This window comes from Thalassophryne amazonica, chromosome 4 (assembly GCF_902500255.1).
Source record: "Thalassophryne amazonica chromosome 4, fThaAma1.1, whole genome shotgun sequence".
Lineage (NCBI taxonomy): Eukaryota > Metazoa > Chordata > Actinopteri > Batrachoidiformes > Batrachoididae > Thalassophryne > Thalassophryne amazonica.
The window spans coordinates 68,696,178-68,717,590 of record NC_047106.1 but is presented as its reverse complement, the minus strand read 5'-3'; the positions used below and the strand labels follow the sequence as shown (position 1 = coordinate 68,717,590).

Genomic DNA, 21,413 nt, shown 5'->3' with positions numbered 1-21,413 from the left:
ATCTCGTTTCCCTTTCCCATCTCCCGATCCGGTTTGAGGCTGTCAAACAGAATTGCAGGGTGGAGGGGAGCACTGAGAGAGGTTACGCTGGCTGAGACCTGATGCATGTTCAGACGGAGAGATATTTCTGAGATTAGGAGGGCTCTAAGGAGTCTGCAGGGAGAGGCTGTTCGTCTGATCAAGCGATGAAACAATGCCAGAAAAGTTTGCAAGTTTATTAAAACACAGTTTTGCTGAAGACAATCGGCCTCACTTTGTGCTGCTTTTGGTTCAAATCCATGTCATCTTTAGACATTGGAATAAGACAGCTCATATCATTTGCTGTCCTAGCCTGCTAATAATGTGGCTGTTATATTCTTATCTGGACATAAAAGGGCAAAAGCATAAATAAACATCTGAAAAAATGCTGCAATTCGACTGCATACGATAAGATAATGGAATATCAAACTAGGAATCTTGTCTCTCCCCCGCCCTTTTCTTTGTTGCGCCACTAGCCATTTTCCATCATGTTGTTTTTGTCCATTCGGCTGCTCCTGTTTTGTTCAGGGTCGCCACAGCGGATACAGCCAGATCCACACTGGCATTTGGCACAAGTTTTACACCGGATGCCCTTCCTGATGCAACTCTAGTGTAACCTGGAGAAACACGCACAGCCTCTGTTGTTCCAAAGAGGTCTCCCATCCAAGTACTAAATAGGCCCTGCACTGCTTAGCTTCTGAGATCTGACGAGATCAGGCTTACACAGAGCAGATCAGCTGTGCAGCCATTTTCCACCATATATACTGAAAGCAAATTCACTTCTTTTCCCTTTATGTTTCACAAATCACAACATCTTGCCGTCTCTGTCCTACAGAAAAAGCTGCAGTGATAAGTGTGTGTGACTCCGTTTGCTACAGTTAGCATGGACGGGCTAATTGATGTTTGTCAGCCTGCCTCAGAGAGGCTTCCAGAGGCAAATGTCCAGAGCAAACTGGGCCACATTCCTCTAAGATCTCTATGGCAGCTGCACAGAGGGGTGCCAAAAGTCCACTTCCCTCCAGTCAGCCCACAGCATTTGAATATGGACAGACTGTCTGGATTGCTGGGCTCACATCATACGTTTTTCTCTGGGAATCTTTGTGAGCACAGGCCCGGGGCTCCACTGTGAGCCGGCATCCCCCTACCTTCAGAGAAAGGATGAAGCGGCCAATTATTAACCAGGACCCCGGGGTGTCGAGCAGTATTCATGCCTGTTAAGCTGCCAGAGGAACACGAGGACTACTGAAGCATATGACCAACCACAGAGTGCATGTCTGAGTGCACTGAGATTAAAGGAAAGTGGACTTAAACACATATGTGCAACAGATGTCAAGGGTGAAATTTTTTTATCCCCACCACAACTCAAAAGCTGCAGACCTACTGAAACTCTGTTTACTCATATTTTTTAAATTTCTAAAATACTGTTTATCTATCTCTGAAGTAGTATTTATTTAAAGCTGGACCATCTAAAAATAAACTTTTGAGAACATTAGCTCAAGAACTGATCCCCTGCATAAAGTCTCCTAAAAAATCAGTAAACCTGCATTGCCACATCCTGCTGCCTCAGGAAAACGAAGGCCATCACAGGAGGCCCCTCACACCCTGCCTACCCCCTGTTTGATCCGTTGCCCTCCAGGAGACGCTGCAGGTCAACAAAGTCCCATATCAGCAGGCTGACAAACAGCATCTTCTCCTGGGCCATACATACTGCAAACACCCATGGATACACACACACACACACACACACACACACACACACACACACACACACACACACACACACACACACACACACACACACACACAGACCCACAGACCTACTCGCATTCACAACAAAGTTGCCTCAAGGTGCTTCACAAAAGTTTTATATATATACGAGGTCTGTGAGAAAAGTATCCGACCTTTTTATTTTATGCAAAAAATATATGGATTTGATTCATGTTTTTACGTCAGCCAAGCTTGAACCTTTGTGCAGATGCGTGAGTTTTTTCACGCCTGTCGGTTGCGTCATTCACCTGTGGGCAGGCTTTGAGTGAGCACTGGTCCACCCCTCTCGTTGTTTTTTCATTACGAGGAAATGGCGGAATGATTTGGGCTTTGTTCCATCAGAATTTTTTCAGAAACTGTTAGAGACAGGCAGCTGGAAACCATTTGGAAAATTCACATGGCTTTCGGTGAAAATTTTATGGGCTTCACAGAGATTAAGGAGTGTTACTACCGCTTTAAGGACGGCCCACAATGGCGCACAGCGCGCCGCGCTCCGAGCCGCTATCGACAAGCAGAAACGACCATTTCATTTCTAAACGGATGGCTGTATGGATCCGGGACCATCGTGTGCAATTTCTCTGGTTATCACAAGAGCTGGACATCAGCCATTTTCCGGCAGATTTCACTTTTAACAAGAGATTTTGTCATGGAAAGCCGCGCGGAGGCGTCGCGCGTCACGACACATTCGCTGATGGAGCGAGACAAAGAACACCTCCGTTTTGGAGTGTCAGAGGACAAGTTGGGACATGCCCAGCTCTCCACAATTTCTCTTATACTCACTCGACTGGTAAGCCACTGAAAGCCGAGATAGGCATGTCCCAACTTGTCCTCTGACATTCCAAAACGGAGGTGTTCTTTGTCTCGCTCCATCAGCAAATCCGTCGTGACGCGCGAAGCCTCCGCGCAGCTTTCCATGACAAAATCTCTTGTTAAATTGCTGATGTCCAGCTCTTGTGATAACCAGAGAAATTGCACACGATGGTCCCGGATCCATACAGCCATCCGTTTAGAAATGAAATGGTCGTTTCTGCCTGTCAATCACGGCTCGGAGCGCGGCGCGCCATGCGACGGATTTGCTGATGGAGCGAGACAAAGAACACCTCTGTTTTGGAATGTCAGAGGACAAGTTGGGACATGCCTATCTCAGCTTTCAGTGGCTTACCAGTCGAGTGAGTATAAGAGAAATTGTGGAGAGCTGGGCATGTCCCAACTTGTCCTCTGACACTCCAAAACGGATGTGTTCTTTGTCTTGCTCCATCAGCGAATCTGTCGTGACGCGCGAAGCCTCCGCGCGGCTTTCCATGACAAAATCTCTTGTTAAAAGTGAAATCTGCCGGAAAATGGCTGATGTACAGCTCTTGTGATAACCAGAGAAATTGCACACGATGGTCCCGGATCCATACAGCCATCCGTTTAGAAATGAAATGGTCGTTTCTGCCTGTCGATAGTGGCTCGGAGCGCGGCGCACTGTGCGCCATTGTGGGCCATCCTTAAAGCGGTAGTAACACTCCTTAATCTCTGTGAAGCCCATAAAATTTTCACCGAAAGCCATATGAATTTTCCGAATGGTTTCCAGCTGCCTGTCTCTAACAGTTTCATTCCGCCATTTCCTCGCAATGAAAAAACGACGAGAGGGGTGGACCAGTGCTCACTCAAAGCCTGCCCACAGGCAAATGACGCAACCGACAGGCGTGACAAAAACTCACGCATGCGCACGAAGGTTCAAGCTTGGCTGACGTAAAAACATATGAATCAAATCCATATATTTTTTGCATAAAATAAAAAGGTCAGATACTTTTCTCACAGACCTCGTATCTATCTATCTATCTATCTATCTATCTATCTATCTATCTATCTATCTATCTATCTATCTATCTATCTATCTATCTATCTATCTATCTATCTATCTATATATATATATATATATATATATACAGTTAGGAAAATAAGTATTTGAACACCCTGCAATTTTGCAAGTTCTCCTACTTAGAAATCATGGAGGGGTCTGAAATTTTCATCTTAGGTGCATGTCCACTGTGAGATATTTGGTACAGTAGCCTTTGTTTGCAATTACAGAGGTCAAACGTTTCCTGTAGTTCTTGACCAAGTTTTCACACACTGCAGCAGGGATTTCGGTCCACTCCTCCATACAGATCATCTCTAGATCTTTCAGGTTTGGAGTTTCAGCTCCCTCCAAAGATTTTCTATTGAGTTCAGGTCTGGAGACTGGCCAGGCCACTCCAGGACCTTGAAATGCTTCTTACGGAGCCCCTCCTTAGTTGCCCTGGCTGTGTGTTTGGAGTCACTGTCATGCTGGAAGACCCAGCCATGACCCATATTCAATGTTCTTACTGAGGGAAGGAGGTTGTTTGCCAAAATCTCGCAATACATGACCCCATCCGTCCTCCCTTCAATACAGTGCAGCCGTCCTGTCCCCTTTGCAGAAGAGCACCCCCAGAGTATGATGTTTCCACCCCCATGCTTCACGGTTGGGATGGTTTTCTTGGGGTTGTTCTCATCCTCTAAACATGGTAAGTGGAGTTGATTCCAAAAAGCTCTATTCTGGTCTCATCTGACCACATGACCTTCTCCCATGCCTCCTCTGGATCATCCACATGGTCACTGGTGAACTTCAAACGGGCCTGGACATGTGCTGGCTTGAGCAGGGGGACCTTGCTGCCCTGCAGGATTTTAAACCATGACAGCATCATGTGTTACTAATGTAATCTTTGTGATTGTAGTCCCAGCTCTCTTCAGGTCATTGACCAGGTCCTCCTGTGTAGTTCTGAGCTTTCTCAGAATCATCCTTAACCCACAAAGTGAGATCTTGCATGGAATCCCAGACTGAGGGAGACTGACAGTCATCTTGTGTTTCTTCCACTTTCTAATAAATAATCATAACAGTTGTTGTCTTCTACCAAGCTGCTTGCCTGTTGACCTATAGTCCATCCCAGCCTTGTGCGGGTCTACAGTTTTTTTCCTGGTGTCCTTAGACAGCTCACTGGTCTTAGCTATGGTGGACAGGCTGGAGTGTGATTGATTGAGTGTGTGAACAGGTGTCTTTTATACAGGTAACAAGTTCAAACAGGTGCAATTAATACAGGTAAAGAGTGCAGAATATATATACATACAGTGGTCCCTCGCTATAACGCGGTTCACCTTTCGCGGCCTTTTTTTTTAGTGCAATTTTGCATGCTTTTTTTTTTTAACAGCGCATTGTGTTCTGCGTCCTTATCAGATGGGCCAGTCGCGCCACCGGTTGGCATCACCGTGATTGCTCTCACTGCCTCCGATGCGCTTACTGAGTCTGCGGGCTTGGTAAACGCAGCAGCAGGCCACTCACACCTCCCCACTGTCTGCTGTGCGGAGCTGCGCCAAATCTGGCAACAGGTCCAGAGACTACACTCGCTGTTTTGATACGGATGTTGACTGCAGCCACAGAGCTCTGTAGCCACCGAGGGAGGACTTGGATTCTTTGCGGGTCACGCATCCGTACCTCCGGAGGCAGTGAGCAAAGGGAGAGTTCTGCGTGTCTGTTTATAATCTTCTCGCCCAGAAGAAAAAAGAGAGTGTTTACACAGGAGAGAAAACAGAAAATGTTAATGCCTGTTTGAGAAAAGTGTATAAAGTGTGTAGTGAGGGGTTTTACAGCCTTAAAACATCTACAATAATTGCAAAAAATAGCGCTGACTACATCGCGGATTTCACTTATCGCAGGTTATTCTTAGAACGTAACTCCCGCAATAAACCAGGGACCACTGTATATAAATATTCTGGATGGATGAGATCCGTCCAGAAATGCTGAAGGCTCTGGGTGTGGAGGGATTGTCTTGTGAGATGTCTCTTCCATATTGCATTGAGGTCTGGGACAGTGCCTAAGGAGTGGCAAACTGGGGTGGTGGTCCCCATATTTTAAAAGGGGGACCAGAGTGTGTGTGCCAACTGGAAAGGAGGGTTTGGCCGATAGACGAACCTCTGATCGAAGAGGAACAATGCGTGCTCCGCCCTGTTCGTGGAACAACCGACCAGCTCTTCACTATCACAATAATCCTGGAGGGTACCTGGGAGTATGCCCATCCAGTCTACATGTGTTTTGTGGACTTAGAGAAGGCATATGATCGTGTACCCCGGGAGATACTGTGGGAGGTGCTGCGGGAGTATGGAGTGAGAGGGTCCCTTCTCAGGGCCATCCAATCTCTGTACTCGCAAAGCGAGAGCTGTGTTCAGGTGCTCGGCAGTGTGAAGCCACTGCGATGAGGATCAGCACCTCTAAATCTGAGGCCATGGTTCTCAGCAGGAAACCGATGGATTGCCTACTCCGCGTAGGGAATACGGCCTTGCCCCAAGTGAAGGAGTTCAAGTACCTCGGGGTCTTGTTCACGAGTAAGGGGACGATGGAGCGTGAGATTGGCCGGAGAATCGGTGCAGCAGGGGCAGTATTGCATTCGCTCTACCATAATGTTGTGACGAAAAGGAAGCTGAGTCAAAAGGCAAAGTTCTCGATCTACTGGTCAATCTTCGTTCCTACTCTCACCTGTGGTCATGAGAGTTGGGTCATGACCGAAAGAACTAGATCGTGGGTACAAGAGGCCGAAATGGGCTTCCTCAGGAGGGTGGCTGGTGTCTCCCTTAAAGATAGGGTGAGAAGTTCGGTCATCCATAGGGAGCTCGGAGTAGAGTCGCTGCTTCTTCCCGTTGAAAGGAGCCAGCTGAGGTGGTTCAGGCATCTGGTAAGGATGCCTCCTGGGTGCCTCCCTAGGGAGGTGTTCCAGGCACATCCGTCTGGGAGGAGACCCCGGGGATATACAGTATATATGTATATATATTTATATGTGTGTGTGTGTTTATTAGAATACAGCACATATTTCAGTTTGTCTCTGTTTTAAGAAAATACATTCTTTTGATCTTTTGTGGTGTACATTAGCTCTGTGGGAGCACCCCCAATTTCGTTGTACCCCTCCTGTACAATGGCAATACAGACTATTTTACAGCTAGTTTTCTTTCAAGAATTCAAGGAATGGATACAGTGGTATGTAAAAGTTTGGGCACCATCCATGATTTTCCTTTATAAATCATTGGTTGTTTGGATCAGCAATTTCAGTTAAATATACGAGGGCTGTGATAAAAGTATCCAACCTTATTATTTTTTTCAAAAACCATATGGATTTGAATCACATGTGATTACATCAGACATGCTTGAACCCTCGTGGGCATGCAAGAGTTTTTTCACACCTGTCGGTTACGTCATTCGCCTGTGGGCAGTCTTTGAGTGAGGAGTGGCCCACCCTCTCGTCGATTTTTTCATTGTTTCGGAATGGCTCAGAGACTGCTGCTTTGTTTGATAAAAAATTTTTCAAAAACTGTAAGGCACACCTGAGTGGACACCATTCGATAAATTCAGCTGGTTTTCGGTGAAAATTGTAACGGCTGATGAAAGATTTTGGTGTGTAAGTGTCGCTTTAAGGATGGCCCATGGCGCCTAACGGCGATCTGCGCTCCGAGGCGGCGGCGTCTCACTGTTTCAAGCTGAAAACTTCCACATTTCAGGCTCTGTTCACCCAGTAAGTCGTCAGAGAACAGAGAACTTTCAGAAGAGCTCGGGATCAGCAGTTTATTCGGACATTCCACTGTTAAAGGAGATTTTGTAATGAAAGAACGTGCGGGCAGAGTCGCATGTCGGGCCGGACCCGACTGCGGGGGGTCGCGACAGGAAAAACACCTCCGTTGGAAACCTTAATGGACAAGTTGGAAAATGCCCAGCTGTTAAATAATTTCTCAGATACTCACTTGCTGAAAGCCATCAAAAGCCGCCTGAATTTTACAAATGGTTTTCATCACGGAGGTGTTTTTCATGTCGCGGCGCAGACGGATTTGCCACGTCGTCACGGATCCGACTCGGCAAATTCGTCCGCACGTTCTTTCATTACAAAATCTCCTTTAACAGTGGAATGTCCGGGTAAACTCCTGATGCCCGGCTTCTTCTGAAACTTCTCTGTTCTCTGACGACGACCTGGGTGAACAGAGCCTTAAATTAGGATGGTTTCAGCTCGAAACAGCCAGACGGACGCCACCTCCGACCGCGCCGCGCCGATCCGCTTTGTGGGCTGTCCTTAAAGCAAAAGAAACTCCACAATCTCTCATCAGCCGTTAAACTTTTCACCGAAAACCAGCTGAATTTCTCGACTAGTGTCCACTCGGATATCCCTCACAGGTCCTGAAAAAATTTTGATAAAGCAACGCGCGCCATCTCCAGCGGCTTCTCAGACAAAGGCCTGCCCACAGGCGAATGACGTCACCGACACGCGTGAAAGAACTCACGCATGCGCATGAGGGTTCAAGCATGTCGTGATTCACGTGATTCAAATCCATACAGTTTTTTTTAAATAAAACTGCCGGTTAGTTTTATCACAGACCTCGTATCATATAGCAGATGAACACAGTGATATTTGAGAAGTGAAATGAAGTTTCTAGTATTTACAGAAAGTGTGCAATAATTATTATTAATCAAAATTAGGCAAGTGCATAAATTTGAGCACCCCGACAGAAAAAATACAGCAATATTTCGTAGATCCTCCTTTTGCAGAAATAACAGCCTTTAAAAACTTCCTATATAGTCTGGATTCTGACTGAAGGTATGTTTCCAAGCATGGACAGCCCGCATAAAATGACACCACAGATTTTCAATAATACAACCCCTGGCAAAAATTATGGAATCACCGGCCTCGGAGATGTTCATTCAGTTGTTTAATTTTGTAGAAAAAAAGCAGATCACAGACATGACACAAAACTAAAGTCATTTCAAATGGCAACTTTCTGGCTTTAAGAAATACTATAAGAAATCAAGAAAAAAAAATTGTGGCAGTCAGTAAAGGTTACTTTTTTTAGACCAAGCAGAGGAATAAATTATGGAATCACCCTGTAAATTTTCATCCCCAAAACTAACACCTGCATCAAATCAGATCTGCTCGTTAGTCTGCATCTAAAAAGGAGTGATCACACCTTGGAGAGCTGTTGCACCAAGTGGACTGACATGAATCATGGCTCCAACACGAGAGATGTCAATTGAAACAAAGGAGAGGATTATCAAACTCTTAAAAGAGGGTAAATCATCACGCAATGTTGCAAAAGATGTTGGTTGTTCACAGTCAGCTGTGTCTAAACTCTGGACCAAATACAAACAACATGGGAAGGTTGTTAAAGGCAAACATACTGGTAGACCAAGGAAGACATCAAAGCGTCAAGACAGAAAACTTAAAGCAATGTCTCAAAAATCGAAAATGCACAACAAAACAAATGAGGAACGAATGGGAGGAAACTGGAGTCAACGTCTGTGACCGAACTGTAAGAAACCGCCTAAAGGAAATGGGATTTACATACAGAAAAGCTAAACGAAAGCCATCATTAACACCTAAACAGAAAAAAACAAGGTTACAATGGACTAAGGAAAAGCAATCGTGGACTGTGGATGACTGGATGAAAGTCATATTCAGTGATGAATCTCGAATCTGCATTGGGCAAGGTGATGAGATTTATAAAGATGACTGCCTGAAGAGAACATGTAAATTTCCACAGTCATTGATGATATGGGGCTGCATGTCAGGTAAAGGCACTGGGGAGATGACTGTCATTACATCATCAATAAATGCACAAGTTTACGTTGATATTTTGGACACTTTTCTTATCCCATCAATTGAAAGGATGTTTGGGGATGATGAAATCATTTTCAAGATGATAATGCATCTTGCCATAGAGCAAAAACTGTGAAAACATTCCTTGCAAAAAGACACATAGGGTCAATGTCATGGCCTGCAAATAGTCCGGATCTTAATCCAATTGAAAATTTTTGGTGGAAGTTGAAGAAAATGGTCCATGACAAGGCTCCAACCTGCAAAGCTGATCTGGCAACAGCAATCAGAGAAAGTTGGAGCCAGATTGATGAAGAGTACTGTTTGTCACTCATTAAGTCCATGCCTCAGAGACTGCAAGCTGTTATAAAAGCCAGAGGTGGTGCAACAAAATACTAGTGATGTGTTGGAGCGTTCTTTTGTTTTTCATGATTCCATAATTTATTCCTCAGAATTGAGTGAGTCCATTTTTTTCCCCTCTGCTTGGTCTAAAAAAGTAACCGTTACTGACTGCCACAATTTTTTTTCCTGATTTCTTATAGTGTTTCTTAAAGCCAGAAAGTTGCCATTTGAAGTGACTTTAGTTTTGTGTCATGTCTGTGATCTGTTTTTTTTCTACAAAATTAAACAACTGAATGAACATTCTCCGAGGCCGGTGATTCCATAATTTTTGCCAGGGGTTGTATTCAGGTCTGAAGACTGAGATGGCCATTCCAGAAAGTTGTACTTGTTCCTCTGCATGAATGCCTTAGCAGAATCCGAGCAGTGTTTAGGGTTGTTGCCTTGTTGAAAGATCCAGCTCCGGTGCAACTTCAACTTTGTCACTGATTCATGAACATTGTTCTCAAGAATCTGCTGATATTGACTGGAATCCATGTGACCCTCAACTTTAACAAGATTTCCAGTACTTGCACTGGCCCCACATCCCCACAGCATGGAAACACCTCCAAACAGGTGTGTAGTGAGCGCCATACAAGGCGCTCACTACACACCGGGAGCAATAGGGGATTAAAGACCTTGACCAAAGGGCCCTTAGTGATTTTCCAGTGATTTTGAGCCATAGATCAGTGCAGAAACCACGTGTCTGAAGAAAAATCCTTGGAAATGTTTTTTGTTGTTGTTTTGTTACCTCAAACTTTCTGATTACTGTTTAAAAGTGTTTAGAACACTTGTAACTAAAATAGCTAAATCAATAAATGGTTCTTTAGAAACCTTTCATCTGTAAATTAAAACCACCTGTTATTTCAGATTAGATAATTTTTTGTTTAACATAAGGAACCTTGTACATTTATTTTTAGACAAATAAAATAACATGAAAATTTGTACATTTTTTAAGTCTGGTAGATTATTGTTCAAGCTACCTCAAGGAAGTGCACTGGCCACACAGCCCCACAGCATGGAACCACCTCCAAACAGGTGTGTAGTGAGCGCCATACAAGGCGCTCACTACACACCGGGAGCAATAGGGGATTAAAGACCTTTCCCAAGGGCCCTTAGTGATTTTCCAGTCAGGCGGAGATTTGAACCAAGGACCTTCTGGTCTCCAGCCCAACACCTTAACCTCCCCAGGATCCCATGTTGCCACACATTAGAAGAGATGCAAAGAGGAGAAACACTTGCAAATGGCCACCTTAAATACCCTTTCTCATGACTGGATTCACCTGTGTAAGGACGTCAAGGGTCAATGAGTTTACCAAACCAATTTTGTGTTCCAATAATTAGTGCTAAATGTATTCAAATCAGTAAAATGAAAAGGGTGCCCAAATTTATGCACCTGCCTAATTTTGTTTAAATAATTATTGCACTTTCTGTAAATACTAGAAACTTAATTTCATTTCTCAAATATCAGTGTGTTCATCTGCTATATGATATATTTAACTGAAATTGCTGATCCAAACAACCGATTTATTTGATTTATAAAGGAAAATCATGGATATCATCAGGGGTGCCCAAACTTTTACATACCACTGTACATAAATATTTACAAGTCAGTCCCTGAATACATCTTGGACTTCATGAAAATCAAACATTGTGAAATACAAACAGATGGTAAATCTATCTGGAGTACACAGCTCTCTAAAACTGACTGACTGCACAATAAGGAGACAAATGAGGGAAGCCACCAAGACCCCCATGTCAACTCTGAAGGAGTTTTGGCTTTTCTGACTATGATGGGTTATACTATATAGAGCAACTTTTGTCTGTTGCATCACCAGTTATACAGCTTATGGTTCCACGTTACCACTTATGGTGGTGGAACAGAGAAGGATTATGTTACATGAAAACAAATCAAGTCTAAGCTTGAGGCTCCTATGTGCCTTCTAGCAAACTGTAACAGATATTTCACATTTAAAAAAAAAAAAATGCTTCTTTGCACTCATTTATACTAGACCTAGTCTCTGAAACCATATCTTCATGTCATCTCCCTCAGTCCTAAATGTTTCAAATCTGCAGTGATTAAACCATTACTTAAGCCCTAGCGCATTGACAAACTATAGGCCGATATCAAATCTATAAGTTTGCTCTAAAATTCTGGAAAAGGTGGTTTCACTGCAGCTCATGGATCACCTTACTGAGAATAATCTGTTTGAGCCCCTGCAGTCTGCTTTTAGAAAATATCATTCCACAGAGACAGATCTCACTAACGTGGTGAATGATCTTCTGCCTGCAATGGATTTGGACACCACTACAGTTCTGGTGCTGTTAGATCTTAGTGCTGTGTTTGATACCGTTTATCATCATATTCTACTCGATAGTTCTCTGGCGTGAGCACCAGCTGGTGCATAAAGTTGTCCATCAGGTAAAGGAAATAATAATAATAATAATTTCCTCTTTTTTGTGGGACTAAGTGCACAGCTCCTAAGAGGTTTTAGTCAGAATTAATAACTTCAGAGCAAAACGCTGTTTTAAATCAAATGATACCTCTTTCCAAACGTTATAATACAAGCAATAAACTACAACCAACCAAAACATTTTTTTTTCCAAAAATCAGATGTCCTCCATTTTTTTATGAATTACATCCTGACGGCTGCAAGAGCTCAGCTCAGAGTCTATGGAGTTACATTTGTGTCATATTAATATCTGAAAGGAAATGCTTTTGACAAAAACTACAGATTTTGTTTATTTCTTTTCCTGTCCAGAGATCTAGGATCCATCATGTACAGATTGTATTTATGTCCAGAGATCTAGGATCCATCATGTACACCTAGGATCTAGTGACCATGTACAGATTTTGATTTCTATTTATCCAGAGATCAAGGATCCAGTGACCAATTTCATATTTATTTACTTTAAGACTCAATAAAATTTTGTTGACATAGAAAACCTGTAAAGCCTATTTTTAGTACACAAAAAAATCACAGGAGGTATTGATAAGGGAATCGATAAGGAATCAGATCGATAAGTGGAATCAATAATGGCATCTATATAGATAAAATCTTGTCAATACCCATCCCTAGTAAAGAGGTACAGTGACATCTGTTGGCTGGTCTCTCTGTGGCTCCTAATCCAACGCTCCAAAACTGTGCTGTTTCTGCGTAAATCTTACATGTTTCTCATATATTATGTAAAAGCTAGTGAGAAATAAATAGTTCTAAATCCAAAAATGTTGCTTAGCTAACCAGGTAGCACCTCTTAAGTGATTTACACAACATCTCACGGACATCAGCACACACACTATGTGCACATGCATCACCCACGGACAAAGGTCTTTTCAAAAGCTCATGCATGTGCACATGCACATCCACCTGCAAACGGCATTAAAAAGAAAATATTCATTATGGAATTCCCCCGAGATAAATATGTTCTCTTCATAAAAATGAACTGTAATTTTACAAGATGTTTAAAAAATAAACTTACATTACATGAGTCTGTGCTTGAAAAGGACTGCTGTCTCTTCCGTACATCATGTGGGCATGTCATACAGAGGGCAGACTGGGTCATGGTAGAGTCCCTTTGACTGTGACGATCCTATGGGCGTCACACAGATTAAGGAGCGGTACAACCGATTTAAAGACGGCCGCACAACGGTGGAGAGTGAGCCACGCTCCGGTCGGCCATCAACATGCTGAAATGACCAGATCATTGCCAAAGTGAATGCTGTGATAATGCGGGACTGTCGTGTGACTATCCGAGAAATTGCGGAAGAGGTGGACATCAGCACTTTTTTGACACATTCCACTGTGACAGAAGATTTGGCCATGAAAAGAGTTGCAGCGAAATTCATGCCGAAGCTGCTGACGGCGGAGCAAAAGCACCTTCGTGTTGAAGTCTCACAGGACATGCTGTGATATGTCCACCTCTTCCACAATTTCTCGGACAGTCACACGACTGAAAAGTCACCGAAAGCCGTCTGAATCTTCTGAATGGTTTCCACCTGGCTGTCGCCCAGTTTCTGGCAAAATTTGATGCAGTAGCCCTGCTCCAGTCGTTCCGTCATTTTCCTTGCAATGAAAATCCGACGAGAGCACTACACACGTCCTCACACAAAGGCTGCTTGCCAGCAAATGACGCAATCGACAGGTGTGAAAAAATTCACGCATGCGCACGAAGGTTCAAGGTTAGCTCATGCAAGCACACGTGATTCAAATCCATCAGGTTTTTGGAGAAAAAAAAAAAAGGTCTGATACTTTTCTAACAGACCTCATATAACAGATTTTGTTTAATGGATTTTTGCTGACATCGAATAAAAAATCCTGTCCAATCGCAATGTATTTCCATTAAAAACCCCTCGCGTGTAACCGGACAAATCAATCTGGATGTGCACAGTAACAGAGGCACAAAATTAAAGTTCAGCTCTCTGACATTAGCCGATTTGAGTAAAGTGGGGCCGGAGTCATTTCCCTGATTAAAAGCCTGACCACTTATTTTTTTCACACCGTGCTCAGACTCGGACCCGCAGCCTGGACGTGAATATGTTAAATCAGACACAGCAAAAGGCTGTGATTTGATACTTTTCTGCTTTCACTCTTTCCTCTCATATTTTAATAGTTTTTGCAGTGCGCACGCTGACTACATTTCGGAATCACATACGTTTGGCAGATAAGTCAGCAAATTTACGACACGGAGTTGAAAAAAGAGGAAATTGCACACCTTTAGCCCCTTTCACATTGGCGTATTCGTAGAGCAGCGTTGTGTTTCATTTAAATAGCCCGAAATGTACGTGTACTCAGCCTTTTTCCGTGTTCGTAGGTCTGCTTGCAGCTGCGTGTTTTCGCTTTTTAATGTGTGCACACAGTCACGTGTTTTATTTAAACCCAGTTCACTCCTGCCGGCTGTGCAGAACACATCACTGTGCTTGGAAAACAGTGGACTGTATCAGGAGGTTTTTACAGTTTCGTTACTGCCACATTAGGGTGGTTCAAAAAAAATAAAAGTTGGAAATTCATTACTCTCACCCCTTCATTTTATGATGCTTTGGAAAAAAAGAAAGCCTGCCAAATATTTTTGTCATACATTAATATTTAGAGGTAGCACATCATAGCTGAAGGTTGTAAATATATCAGTTATCGCTGCCCGAGAGCCTGTGCAATAGGTTATCCATTATCCAGTATCTAATCACATCACTTATAAAGAGGATAGAAGTTAATCACCTGAGTGTAACTAAAGTATAATTTTATATTCAATTTAAAACTATACCTGGGTTTAAATATTTCTCACAAACAACATACTTTCATACTTCAGTTCACAGCTTCTTTTCTTTCAGATCTTTGGTGATGGTGAATCTAACATGAGATAAATGTAAAAAGAGACACTTGCTGACTTAACATGCTTAACCATTAACTGGAAACTTCAGTAAAACATGTCAGCTACTAGAAGTAGAACATTTGTATACCTTATTGGTTCCACTGACTGAGATAAAGGGAAACAAATTGCCCTCAAATGGGCAAATACTCAAGGTATTTTTCTTCAAACACACTGATTTGAAGAAAACTGTCCATGATGCTGCTGTGACCTCTATAGACATGGCAATTCCTTTTTGGGAGAGAGCTAGAATCCCACTGAGGGCAAAGCAGCATCTGATCACAAAGTTAGAAAAGGTGTTCGGAAAATGGAAAACATTGAAAAAGACCAAGAATCGCAATACAGACAAGCAGAAGAAAGATGAAACAGTGTTTTGTGAATCTTTGGAGGACTTGTTTGACATGGAACATCAGGATGTCCTAACAATGATAAAGTTTGAAGATGACAGACAGTTCCTACTTGCTCAGCGAGAGAAAGGTAGAGGATGCATGACAGGCATAGATAAAATACAAACTGCCAAAGAACAAAGAGCAGAAAAAAGGAAAGCTGCAGAAGCAAAATACAAAGAGAAACTGGAGGAGCCTGGACCATCTAATGTCTCACTACCTGACACTGTCTCCAGCCAGAGTGAAGAGAACACAGAAAGTCCAGATGAAGAATTTGTTATGCCAGTGCCACAAAAAGCCAGTAAAATTAAAGCTGTTGTAACACCAGGACTTGCAGCAGCATTGGATCGGACCAAAACAACAGACAGAAGTGCCACCTATATTCTGACTGAAACGGCAGCAAGTCTTGGTCATGATGCAACTTAAATATCATTATCATGTAAAGGATGTTCTCTTATGTTACACAGCTGTATAATTGGTTCTTGTGCTGATTCATACATTTTTGAATATTAAGTACTGCAAGGCATAAAGAATATTATTGTTTGGAGCTAGATCAAAATATATGTGGAAATATATAAAGCATAGACTTATTTAAATTGATCAATAATGAAACAGTATTTCATCAATAAAATGAAAATGCAATGTTTGATTGTTACAAAATCTTCGCTACCCCAGTATGTAGGTATTGTAGGAGCATGATACATGTACGAGAAGAACTGCATCTCACAATTCATGTTTTAGTGTTAACTATTTTATGGGATATGAAAAGATTTGATTTTCCAATGTATTGCCATAATTTCTGTCCTAACATATCAATATTAAACTGACAGAAATAATTTGGAAATATCTGGAAATGACCATACTATATGACAAAGTTATTGCCAGCAAAACCTTTAAGGGCTGTGTGCTACCAGTAAAAATTATTAGAGTTTTATGAAATTGTACATGATGTGTTTTTATGTTAGGTACAACAAATTTAGAGGGTGAGACTTGAAGTTTTTTGAAAAAAAATTTTTGACCATTTTTATGGACCACATATGCCACATATGTAGCCAAAGCTGCTATTTTCTGCCTCTGTGGAAGTGCGCTCTGTTCTCTACTGCACGGTGTGATTCATGTCAGAAACTGAGTCATTTAACATTATTATTTATTTATTTTGTCTTGGTGGATCATTTTCATTGTGTCCATATGCTGCTGAGTCTGGCTGTGGTAAAGGCTGCTGTGAATGAAGCGCTGTGACTCATTAAACTTTTAAAGCTCCGGTTGCTCTGATCAGGTCCATTTATTTGATCAGACTTGATCAATCAGGTCGTCTGATGATCGCACCGGCATGCAGCAACGAGGCTTTTATTTTAAAGAGTCACAGCTCTTTTCAGGTTTGATCAGACCTGATCGATCAGGGTATTTGATGAGCGCACCGACATACAGTGACGAGGCTTTTATTTTAAAGTCACAGGTTTGATCAGACACACACACAGAGAGAGAGAGAGAGAGAGAGAGAGAGAGAGAGAGAGAGAGAGAGAGAGAGCGACAGAGCGAGAGACAGAGTGAGAGTGACAGAGAGCGCGCGTGAGACCTGCTGTTTCTGGATTTCTGAGTTGAGGTTCGATTCCCTGTTCTGAACACACAGGCGCTGTGGGCTGTGTGATCATGTTCTCATGTTCACCAGCTGAATCATTCTGGATGCAGCACTCAGTTTTTGGTTGTGTACAGGAGTGCAGTGTTGCACAGGCTTGCACGCAGTAACGCTGTGCTGCGCAGACCTGCTAAAAACTGTGTCCAGTGCTCTACACCGAAAAAAATTAAACATGTTTAATTTCTTCCGTCCTACGCACGTAGCCCTCAACATACTGCTGCGTAGGGAGAAAAAACTCGATGTAGAGCTGCTAAAAGTGGGCGTAGAGCTGCTCAACTCAGCGTGGACGATACACCACAATGAGCAGCTCTAGGAATAGGTTAATGTGAAAAGGGCTTTACCTTTGAATTGGAAGTGATGATTGTAGAAAGAAAAGCTTGTTGAAGGAATTAGTCCAGAATAATGCTAGCTAGCTGACTGAACTTAAGTTGGTAAGTTAGATCAACTCTAACTTACCAACTTAAGTTTAAACAACTTAATTCATATAGAATAGAATAGAGCCTTTTTAGTCATTGTATATATACATACATACAATTAAACGTGTCCTCTGCATTTAACCCATCCTAGTTAGTTAGACGCAATCCAACCACTAGGAGCAGTGGGCAGTCACAGTCCGGCGTTATGTTAGCAATTGAAACAATTCATTTAATATGGTTCAACTATTCTCTTTTTTCAGTGCAGTTGTCATCAAATTTTTAAGTTGAATAACCCTGATAATTTTTATAGTGCAGGTTACAGAGTCTTGCCTAACCACCACTTCTTTACCATTTATGGGCGTGGTGGGACTCAGGTGGCATTAGCTTTACCATTTATGGATGTGGTGGGACTCAGGTGGCATTAGCTTTACCATTTATGGGCGTGGTGGGACTCAGGTGGCATTAGCTTTACCATTTATGGATGTGGTGGGACTCAGGTGGCATTAGCTTTACCATTTATGGGTGTGGTGGGACTCAGGTGGCATTAGCACCTAGAGCAACACTTTTTAAGCTTCAAAATGGCTGTTCAGAAAACTTATGGATGATGTAATGGAGGGTTTACCTAGTAGATGTAGTCTATGGGTCTCACAGAATGGGGCAAATCTGTCAAACAAGAAATAGTCCCACTCTAGTCTAAAATGAGCTGTTTCAGGTTGAAATTTTGGTTATAGCAACACAATTTCTACATGCATAAGTCACAGAATTGTGGATATTTGATGTTTGACATTAAACCCAAAACATATTGTGTACAGGGTAAATAAAAGTAGATTTTGCGAATATGACCCCTTTAGCAATAATTTCAACAATAATTTTTCATGTGGTATTCTGACATTTTTAAAAATGTAAAATAAAAAAATTGCAAATTCTTCAATATGTTATAAATTATTGTTATTGATTAATTTTCAGTTTCAATTTATTTTCATTTATATAACACCAAATCATAACAAAGTTGCCTCAAGGCGCTTCACACAAGTAAGGTCTAACCTTACCATCCCCCAGAGCAAGCACACAGGCGACAGTGGTAAGGAAAAACTCCCTCTGATGATTTGAGGAAGAAACCTCAAGCAGACCAGACTCAAAGGGGTGACCCTCTAATTGGGCCATGCTACCGAAACAATTTACAAAACAATTTACAAAAATTAATATACAGGAAATTTTGCCGCTGCACAGGACGGGAGGGTTACAGAAACAGACACCACACCCATCTCTGAAAGGAGCCGCACCTCGAACAGAGAGAAAAAAACAGAATCAAGCATCAAAAAGACAACAACTACAGTATAATTTGTCAGCATTAAGCAACAAGAAAAACAGAAGAAATACCTGGGTGATCGCCGGCCACTAACCCTAAGCTTCACTAAAAGACTCAGACTTTAGATAAAGCTGAGGCCGCAGCACACTCTGTTTCCTAATAAAATGCATTTTAAAGAGTAAAAAGCATAGTAACATACTATGCCAGTATGCTACCCATATGAAAGTATTTTATAATTTTATTATTATTATCATTATTACCTCCGCCAAGGAGGTTATGTTTTCGGTCACGTCCGTTTGTTTGTTGGTTGGTTGGTTGGGTGGTTTATTAGCAGGATTACTCAAAAAATCCTCAATGGATTTCAATGAAATTTTTACCAGGGGTGTATCTTGGCCTAACTTAGAAGTCATTAAATTTTGGTAATGATCCGGAACACGATCCGGATCCAGTAATTTTTTTTAAGGATTCTTTATCATTGCAGGATAGGGCCAATTTCAACATTTTTGCATCTAACTTCATGAAGACGGGTCACAAAGGCTGAACAAAAATTAAGTTACGACACAACAATAATTTAGCATTCGTTTCTACTAATTGAATAAACTTGTTATTAGAAAATAAAAAAACTTGTGTAGTTCATGCAGTTTCTCTTTAAAAATACATTTGCTGAAGATCTAAGGGTTTAACCCTCTGGGGCCGACGCCGTCATACACAACGGCTAAGACCAAGCTTTACTAAATTATAAATAACTTTTTAATGATATGAGATAGAAACTTACTTTTTTTTATTTTTGCTGAAAAGTTAACTCCACGGACTTTCAAGCCACCGCCCACCATCTTTGTACTCCTCATAGAAGCTGTGTGATGACGTGAGCAATGTGAGTGTCCAATCAGAATTGGTTCACCGTCACATGGTTTTCCAAAATTCAATCATAGGGCAGATTCACCTCACGTGACACACCAAAGATTGTTTTTAGGAGTGATGTGTTACTAGTTGGCCCGTTTTAATAGCCCACTGGCTGCTCCAATGCGACCTGCGCCATTACGCACAGCGAAAGTGAAAGTGAGCAGATGAAGCAGACAGAGAGCCTCTCATACAATCTCACGTGCTCAAACAGTGTGTGAGTATCAGGATTGCGTGACTAGTTTTCCTGTGAATGTTACTGGATAAGCCTGAGGCAAGCTCTCTAGCTCCGGCATAAAGCACTGTTTACCATATCAATGGAGTGAGGGGGGAGGGGCCGCTCCTCAAACTGAATGAGCCTCAAAGTGTGAATGTTGCTTTCAGAGCAGGAGAGAACAAACACACAGTCAACTTCAAAGTAGAAGTTTGTGATGTGACCTTTGTGTAACAGCAGACAGAAATTGCTTTGAGATGAAGACAAACAAAATGCATAGACCATTTTGTATATATTGTTCAAAATATGCATTTGTTTATTGTTTGAACCTTTTTGTTGTACAGTCTTTCACACAAGAGCCCAAATTACCTTTATAAAGTGTCAAAACAGTTGTTTATTATAGTCTGCTGTGTGTTTTGAATAAATGTGTAGGTAAATTATTTTCCGCTTTACTTTTTCCTTTCTTATTTCTGATTGTAAACCTTTATTATACTTATAAAACACAGCTATAGCATATATATTTTGAAAGTACAGGTTGTCCTGAAAAAAAGAGACATAAAACTTGATTGTGAGATGCAGGGAGAGCTGTTAACAGCAATAATAAAACATTTATGCCAGGCAAGTGCACTGTCCAAAAAAATGCCCTCCGACCCGAGGGTTAACCACTGAATCTGAAACATGATGGTAGATGTGTGAAACAACATGGAATAAGTCTCTTTGCCAAAGGGTATTCCATGTGACTCCAGTGACCCTATGGCCTTGGCAGAGGTTTGCGCTGTCTGAGTGCTTCTAGTTTGATTATTATTATATAAATAACATTGGGCTGCAAATGTTACAAAATGGTGATAGGATATTTTTTAAATGTACAATTTAATATAGAAAAATTGCTTGTTATGATGCAGGCTGAATAATGATTGTGTTTTGCTCACCTTCTCCATCACTGCATATGTTTGAATAAGGTGAATCATTCAAAACCTTTGCTTACCAGCCTTAACTGACACTGCAGGACTGAGTGTTCACAAAACACAGAATAGCCTGTGGTTAAGGTGACTAGAGAGAGAAAAAGTATCCTTATAGTTCAGAGAGCAGCAAGCTTAGGAATGGCTTATTCCAAACTCTGAAGACAATATGTTGAACAGGGTGCAAAGAGAGAGAGAGAGAAAAAACACAACAATGAAAGCCTTTCAGCTGCAGAAGGTCAAAAGCATGGGTGTGACTGATTAAAGAAGGGTCGGTGTTTTACAAAAGCCAATAACGGCTTGGCTGTTCTTGCCATGAAAGAGAGGAAGTAATAAATAATGTTGATCCTGTGGTTGAGATACACATTTCTCAACAGGAATGGCCATTCTTTTCATGAACAGGTTTACTTTTTTGTTGAGGTGAATGAAGTTACACTGTGA

The 21,413-nt window shown here is 41.9% G+C and overlaps 1 protein-coding gene across 3 annotated transcripts in view; it reads right to left on the bottom strand.

Annotated features, from left to right (window-relative positions):
- Positions 1-21,413, bottom strand: part of LOC117508328 (tumor necrosis factor receptor superfamily member 19-like) — a 109,364-nt gene that overhangs the window by 84,763 nt on the left and 3,188 nt on the right. The gene's annotated exons all lie outside the window — the stretch shown is intronic.